Source organism: the organism of the source record quoted next, unplaced genomic scaffold, assembly GCF_019419815.1.
Source record: "Pyrus x bretschneideri cultivar Hongxiangsu unplaced genomic scaffold, Pyrus_bretschneideri_v1 Contig39, whole genome shotgun sequence".
Taxonomy (NCBI): domain Eukaryota; kingdom Viridiplantae; phylum Streptophyta; class Magnoliopsida; order Rosales; family Rosaceae; genus Pyrus; species Pyrus x bretschneideri.
In genome coordinates this window covers 3,397,768-3,406,087 of record NW_025999712.1, presented here as the reverse complement: position 1 = coordinate 3,406,087, position 8,320 = coordinate 3,397,768, and the positions used below count along the sequence as shown (strand labels likewise).

Sequence of the window (8,320 nt, the reverse complement as noted above, 5' to 3'; positions counted from 1 at the left end):
TACAACGTTTTCAAGCTCACCAGATTCCCTATCCCAGATGGGATGCTTCCATATATTTGGTTATTGGAAACCCAAAACATTTCAAGTTTGGTTGAGAGATTGGATATTGACATGGGCAATGTCCCTCCAAAATTGTTGTCGTCAATAATCAGCCATTGTAACTGGGTGGCATTGGTCAAGTCCGAGAGAAAACTTAAGTCACCATCTTTACCGCTTCCAATATTATTATATTGAATGTTGAAACGCAGGAGGTTGTGAAGCTTTTGGAGATTCGGTACCTGTCCGATTAGGTTGTTACTCCCAACGTCAAAGAGGCAAACACTTGTGAAATTGAATATTGAGGGAGGTATGGACCCAGTAAGTTGGTTGATGCCGAAGTTGAAGATTTCGAGATTAGGAAAACTTTTGCCAATATCGGATGGAATACTCCCTTGAATTTGGTTACCTTCTATGGAAAATGACCCTTTTGTTTAATTTCAGAAATAGTGTGTAATTTTGTTGTAGTTCCAGAAATAGTGACTTATTTTGGTTCAGTTTCATAAATAATGTGGGTTATTTTGGTGTAGTTTCATAAATAGTCTGAATTATTTTGGTTTCGTTTCAGAAATAGAGTGAGTCATTTTGGTTCAGTTTCAGAAATAATGTGTAATTTTACTGAAGTTCTAGAAATAGTGTGAGTTCTTTTGGTTTAGTTTCATAAATAGTGGGTTATTTTGTTGTAGTTCCAGAAATAGTGTTTATTTTGTTCACTTCAAAAAATAGTGTGGGTAATTTTGCTATAATTCTAGAAATATTATGAGTTACTTGGTTTAGTTTCAAGAAAAATGTTCGTTATTTTGTTGTAGTTTTAGAAATAGTGTTTATTTTGTTCATTTTCATAAATAGTGTGAGTTTGTTTCATTCAGTTTCATAAATAGTGTAGGTTATTTTGTTGTAGTTTAAAAATAGTGTTTTTTTTCTTTCCAGAAATAGTGTGTTATTTTGGTTTAGTTTTCAAAAATAGTATGTGTCATCTTGCTGTAATTTCAGAAATTGGGTTATTTCGGTTCAGTTTCAGAAATAGTATGTTTCAAAAACATTGTTTATTTTGTTCATTTCCAGAAATAGTGTGGGTTATTTTGTTGTGGTTCTAGAAATAGTATGAGTTAGTTTGGAACTGTTTCAAAAATAGTGTGGGTTATTTGGGTTCAATTTCAAAAATAATGTGGATTATTTTGCTGTAGTTTCAGTGAGAACATATCCGAAGCACTTCTTGGGGGCATTAGTAGCATAAGCTGTGACAAAACCAATATCTGTTTTTTCAAGTTTGGTTCAATGAGAACAATGTCAGATGCACTTCTTGGAGCATTAGTAACACAAGTTACGAAAATACCAATATCTGCTTTTTTAAACTGAACACTGACTATTTCTTAAATTGAACAATGTTATTATCGCTATTTTTAAAACTGAACAAAGTTTTCCAACTTTTATGAGCTAAAACTAGCATTAGTATAAAGAAAGTGACGAAAATTGAAAGTATAAAGAACGTGATAAAAATTGAAAGTATAAAGAACGTAACGAAACTAAGATGCTATGTCTAGTGGCTCGGCCCAATGAAGCACAATTGTTTGTTCTAATTAAATTTACTTCCTGTTAACATATATTACAATTAAAAATCCTGAAATGCTAGATAAGATACCATAACTTTATTGTCAATTTTTGTGAGTCTTAAACATTTCAAAAAATGCATGCACAAAAATTTCTTAATAAAACACTAAATATTATAGGACACAAAATTATTGTAGTGCTAAGAAAAGCTATATTCTAAGTTGGCAATGTAAAGCTGATAACAAGTAACCAGAAGATAAATAACTTTTCTAACTTATCACTGTGACCGTAAGGCAAATAGATTTGTGATCAAATTTCTGCTGATCCAAGACCAAAGTCTGAAGGGGTTGAAAGCTTTGAACTAAAAAGAATAAACATATTTGTTAACAATGAAAAGAGGTCAAACCATATGGAAATTGGATGATTGCGATACACTATTTAAGATGTATATGTACTGGAAAAGTAATTAAAAGAGATTTTAAGAGATAATTAGATAATAAAAACTCATCCCTCATATTAAAAAGGAGGTTCCAAATGAAGCACCAAACAAATTGAAAAGCAAAAGCGTGAAGAAACAGCTCTGACCGTCTGTTCAAGCTCTTGACCTCCTCGTTTGTCATTTGCCCTCCAAGCCTAGCAGCTCCAGCTTCCGGCTGCCGGAGTCTTCACCATCATCATTAATTCGATTGGAGAAATTCAATAACAAAATAAAGAAACCGTGAATTGCAAAAATGGAGGAAGTGAAATTGAATTGGAAATAAAAGCACTAGCGGAGAAAAGATGGAGGATCGAGAAAGGGAGAGAGAGAGAGACATTAAACGGGGAACGGCATGCCGTAAGGGGCAAAATTGAAAATTCATTGTTTGGACCATTTTGATTGGATTGGTTTTATGTTGAGTTTTGTCGTAATCATTAAATAAAATTATTATATAATTTTTTGTAAATATTTAAAGTTTTCAAATCATTTTAATTAGTTTTTCTTTTAAAATTGTAACAATTACTAGTGAGATCAAGTTTTCTTAATTTTTAAATTTCATAGGGGCTCAAGACTCGAGCATTGATTGAAAATTGTAACATGAAGGTTTAAGTCTCCATTAAACACGTTATCAGTGGGTCTCTTCTCTGTAAACATCTCTAGCAAGAGAATTCTAAAACCGTAGATATATCCAATTATTAACGCCTCACTTCCTATATCGTAGTTTCTGATTCTTGAAAATTCAAATATGTGAAGGAATAAGTCCAAGTAAATGATAATAACTTTGGCTTTTTTAGACGACTTCACTAGCTTACTTCCGCTATTGGACCTATTGTCTAGCACTTTCGGTGCGCCAAGGACCAAGACCATTAAAGCACCTTGATTCTAGAAGCTGACTGGAAACATTTGGCAACCATCCAAAATGAAAAAAACAAATACATGGAACCCTATATTTAGGTCACATTATACGTCACAATGGTAGAAGGGCAACCCTATCTATGAATGGAAATTTTGAAGTTTGTAAGTTTTCTGAGGGCTGGACGGTGAGATTGATGATTTTCTCATAGTTCTCCTAAAGTATCATTGCAAGAAAGCTTGTTGTGGATGCAACCGTTCTAAAAATTATGACAATTACTAGTGAGATCAAGTCTTCTTAATTTTTAAACTTCATGGGGGCTCAAGACTCATGAGCATTGATTGAAAGTTGTAACATGAAGGTTTAAGTCCCCATTAAACACGTTGTTAATGGATCTCTTCTATGTAAATATCTCTAGCAAGAGGATTTCAAAACTGTAGACATATCCAGTTATAAGCACCTCACTCCCCATACCACACTCTGCCATTCAAACATCAGAAAATGTTGTTAGCAAACTGAGAACAAAATAGTTGAATTATGCAAAATTTATATAAAAAAAAAAGGGATATTGTGGAGAGGATGTGAATATTTACCTAAAACCACATAACCAAGTGTTCTGTTAGTCCAGCAGAACTTGTTTGATTTGTTGAAGCTTTTATACTGGTCAGTTGTGAGAGAAACCTTGCTAATCAAAGTCAGAAACATGTCTAGTCGACATGTTGTCCAATAGAACAGTACTTGGCTTCAGATCACAATGAACTATTAATGTTTCACAGTGATTATGAAGATAATAGACTAATCAAGAGCACAAGCAACATCAATGGCAATGTTGAGCCTTTGCAAAAGATTTAAACTCTTGGGTGCCTCTCTTGCTTCTTGCAATATCAGTCGGTGGATGCAGCCACTTCTCTAAGCTTCCTTTTCCATGTACTCATAAACCAAAGCCTTGAAATCATTACCAAGAGAATCAACACTTGAATATACAGTTATAATCTTGACGAGATTTCGATGCTTGATATTTCTCAAAACCTCACATCCAGATATAAAACACTTTGCTGCTCAATGGCGTAACAAGTTAAACACCTTTACGGCGGCAACCAATTGAGCTCTATCATCAACATCGACAACTCCCTTGTACACAACCCCAAAACTTCCAGCACCAATCAAAAATTAGCCTCAGATAATCCATCAGTAGCTCTTAGCAGAGTAGCATATGAAACTTGCAAATAAGAGTTTGTTATTGTACTTAACGAAATTTCTTTCATTTCCTTTCTTGACGAACAAAGAAAGAAATATGGCAAAACACTAAAGGGGATTATTAATGTCAAGTTTCGAAATGATCCTCCCTTATTGGACTTGCACTTGCAGTTGGAGATTGGCACTACCTCCGTAAAGCCTGGTGTTGCCAGTTATCGAAATTTCTTTCTTTTTTTTTTTTCTTATCTTAATGTTGTACAATAATCTGAATTATCTATTTCTGTGTCACCTTTTAAAGTCTAACTTCGCCAAAAATCAAAGTAATTCATACTTGTTTTGTCATCTAATTGTTATCCAATAAATAAATGAACCATGTTTTTCAGTTAAATGCTGAAATTTCGACAACGTTAATTAAATAGTTAAACGATATTTTATTTAGTTGATTTTTTTTCAAAGTTGGTCACTAGAGGATGAGGTAGAAAGTATACATGTGTCCGATTATCTTGCAACATTGCAGAATGAGAGAGATGCAAGAAGGCAGAGTGCAAAGATCCGATTGAGAGGATCCGTACCATTCCACATTCAACAAACTTAAATATGGTAAGTAAATTGTGTGTTTGAGTAGTCCTATATGGCAAGGAAATTTTATAGTTATCGGTATAAGTTTCAACTATCATGAATAGTAGAAAAGACATACAAAGAATGAAAAAGATAATGACAATGATGGATCTGGCCTCTCTGCCCTCCCAATTCTCATATACTCTCATCTTCTTTTATTTGTGCAATCACGATTAAGCAATATCAATATTTTATATTACTATTATTTTTTGTCTTATTATCTCTATAAAAAATCAATATACAATGTTGAACCGCAACCGTACAAAATAAAAGGAGAGAAAAATGTATAAGAACTGGAATGGCAGAGAAGCCGGATCCGACAAAAACCATTGCATGGTGAATGCACAAGAACGAGGGCATGTTCGAAATTTTGACTTGGTTTGTGCCAACGTGGATCGCGGACCGTGTTTTACGGCGGGCAAGATTAAATGAGCCAATCAAATTGAACACTAAATTGGTCTTTTCAAGAAAAAGAGCCTCTCCGAATAATCAAGATCCCATAATCAAATGATTCGAGCTTTTTAAATTTCATTTCACGATAAAAAAATATTACGCTTTTTAAGAGATCAAAATAGATGATTTATTAGATGAAATTTAAAAAATTCAAATTACTTGATCCGATGATCTTAACGAAAGATATCATGAGAGAATCTTTTTCCGTCTTTTCACATTGACCGACGAGTCCCGGAATTTTGGGGACTGTTCTTTGGGTCTTTGATTTTTTACGTAGGGAACTGTGAACTACATGCGCATCGTACTGTGTGATTGTATGATTTACTGGTCAAAAAGTACGTACGGTGCAGATCTTGCCGTAGACCAAAGACCATAATCCAAGGAAAAAAGCCTAGTTTGGTCGCTAAATGCAAGTTTAGTGAACTATAAGTCAAATTTAGCAACTCTACTCTCGAGAAATGCTGAAGAGATTTTCTCAATAGTAAAACTTTTTGTGGATTTTATGTTATCTCATATTTGTTTTCACAATATTTTATACTATTAATACGAAAATTAATGTTACACTGTAAAACGACAAATTGTTTATTGACACAAGAATTAACTATAGAGTCGCACTTTGATAGAGTGTCATTAGCATGTCCCCTGTCTTCTGTTACTTTTATAAGTATTCTAAGCTATGAGTCCAGGAAAAGAGGATCAAACTCGACCCAAACTTGAATAAGGAGTCGAACACACAACACCGACTGACAGACCTAACCAACATTTGCATCACAATTTACACTTCTTCACTAAATTTGGACAATTAGTTTTATCCTTATGTAGTGATGCATTGCACGCCTAGAACGCGAATGCTCATCTAGTGGATAACAAAAGGCCAAGAGTGAGGCAAAAGGATTGCATATGTTAAAACTAAGGTTTTTGCTTTCAGCATTTGGGACCAATTGGGCAAAATCCAAACTTTCGAAAGAACCGAAATTAACTAACCCATCAACTACCATAAGAAATATCAAGAATTTAGGGCAACAAGTCAATTTCAAGTGAGCTCTTTCCACATGGTCATTAAATATATTGATTGGATTTTCTATGGTTGCTACCAAATACGTGATATTTCGAATTTTTTAACTTTTAATATTTAAGAAGTTCGAAATATTGTATACTTTGAAATACCATAGAATTTTGGTCGATACAACCATACACATTCTGCAAAAGCAATTAAAACTCAGACCAGAATCCACCTCACTTGTACCACAAGTTGGACCCACAAGATTGAGAAAGGTCAAAAAAAGCTTTAAAGAAAAAAAAAAGTTGATTAAAAAAAAAGGTATAATTAGTTTCATATGAAAATAAATTAAATAATGGAAAAAATAATGGAAAAAAGAAACACTCACACAACCAATTCAAATACAATTATATTAGAGAGAAAAATGGTCTAATTAGAAAATTTGGAAATCACATTTCATTGGGCTAAAAAGTTACCACTATTGTTTTTCAAAAGTAACATGTTATTGAGTTGAGTTAGGTCAATTTGTTGTCCGAACAATCTCATTTTACAGAGAGGTAAAAAAATAATAATTCATTTTTGTGAAAAAAAAAGTTCCAATACTTCCAAATCCAAGATTATTACTTTCAAATTGTTAAACTAAATAACCAAACCTAAAAATAGAGCAAGAAAAACAGTGAACAAAAACAGAGCATAAAAACAGAGATGGGAGCTTTACTAACCTCCAGTAGGAAACAGGGACAATCCCAGCTCTGTACTCGGCAATCTTGAGGAACATGAGCATGGCGAGGTCGAAGTGGGGCCTCGGAGGGTTGCACCATCCGCCATTGTCGCTTGCTTGGGCAAAATTGGGAAGCAAAAGTTAGTGGCAGTGATGAAAATAGATGGACTTCCATAGTGGCACCAGCTAGGGTCGTCTGCACACTTGAGCTCAAAGCAGGCTCCGCAGCTGAGGCCATTGTTGAACTCCGTGCCACCGTGTTAACTCCGTACCCTTGGCCGTATAGATTTCTGTATCCACAAGCCCCACCTGAAAAATTCAAGTGTTTTAGACTTGATTTGGTACTGAGGTGATTCTGAAAAAAGCTGCTATCAAAAAAAAGTTGGGAGTTGTTTTTGTGTTTGGTAAACACTCAGCTTCAGCTTTTTTTCACAGTTTTGGATGAAAAAAGCCAAAAACAAGAAGCTGCAAAACCCAGCTTTGAAAAACCGGCTTTTTTTTCACATCTGTTTTACATAAAAGTTTACCAAACACTCTAATACTGCTTTGTTTTTTTTCAAAAGCATTTTTACAAAAAAGTTTACCAAACACTTTGCTGCTTTATTTCACAGCTGCTTATTCTCACAGCACAGCAGAAGCAGTTTTTTTTTAAAGCACAGCAATACCAAACCAGCCCTTAGTTAATTAATTGATAATTAAGCTTAATTAAGTTCTTGGTTTTAGATCTTTGATGGGTTTTGTTGGATTTCGCTACAGTATCTCAACCTAATCATGTAACTTACGTGTAAAAATCATAATGCATGCAGTGCGTGATTATGATACTGACAAAATGACATTCTTAGTGCATGAAAGTTTCTCCACACTTTAAAGGAATGTGGCATTATTGTGTACATTAAGAAAAATGAAAAGTTGAGGCAAATGGTGAAGAGTTTGAAGGGGAAATGTAGGGTTTTGATGACGTACTCATGGTTCCGAAGGTGTCGGAGTCACCGTAGAAGGTGGCATGTGCGCCTTGCCATGCACCACCAGTGTGGACTCCTGGGATTCTTGCTTCAGCCATCCACATATGTGAGATGATTAGAGAAGCAATGCAAGTAGAAACGCTCACCACACCCATTTTCTTTTTCTTCTAAATTTTCCCAGAAACAAGCAGAAAATAGAGAGAGAGAGAGAGAGAGAGAGAGAGAGAGTGTGTGTGTGTGTGTGTGTGTGTGTGTGTGTGTGTGTGTGTGTGTGTGTGTGTGTGTGTGTGTGTGTGTGTGTCAGTCAGTGAGGTACTAATAGGGTGAGGAGTTAAAAGAAGGGGTGGTGGATCACTTATGGAGTTTTTTTTGGAGATCAGGATATAGCATTATCCGGGCAAAGATGCCAAAGTTTACAAAAAGGCCTACACAGAGGCAAACAACCACTACA

General features: G+C 34.7%; 2 pseudogenes; both read right to left on the bottom strand.

The window, feature by feature from the left end:
• Window positions 1-3,511: 3,511 nt before the first annotated feature.
• On the bottom strand, window positions 3,512-4,082 carry LOC103945024 (annotated as a pseudogene).
• A 2,738-nt stretch (window positions 4,083-6,820) lies between these two features.
• LOC103940862 lies at window positions 6,821-8,024 on the bottom strand (annotated as a pseudogene).
• Window positions 8,025-8,320: the final 296 nt, after the last annotated feature.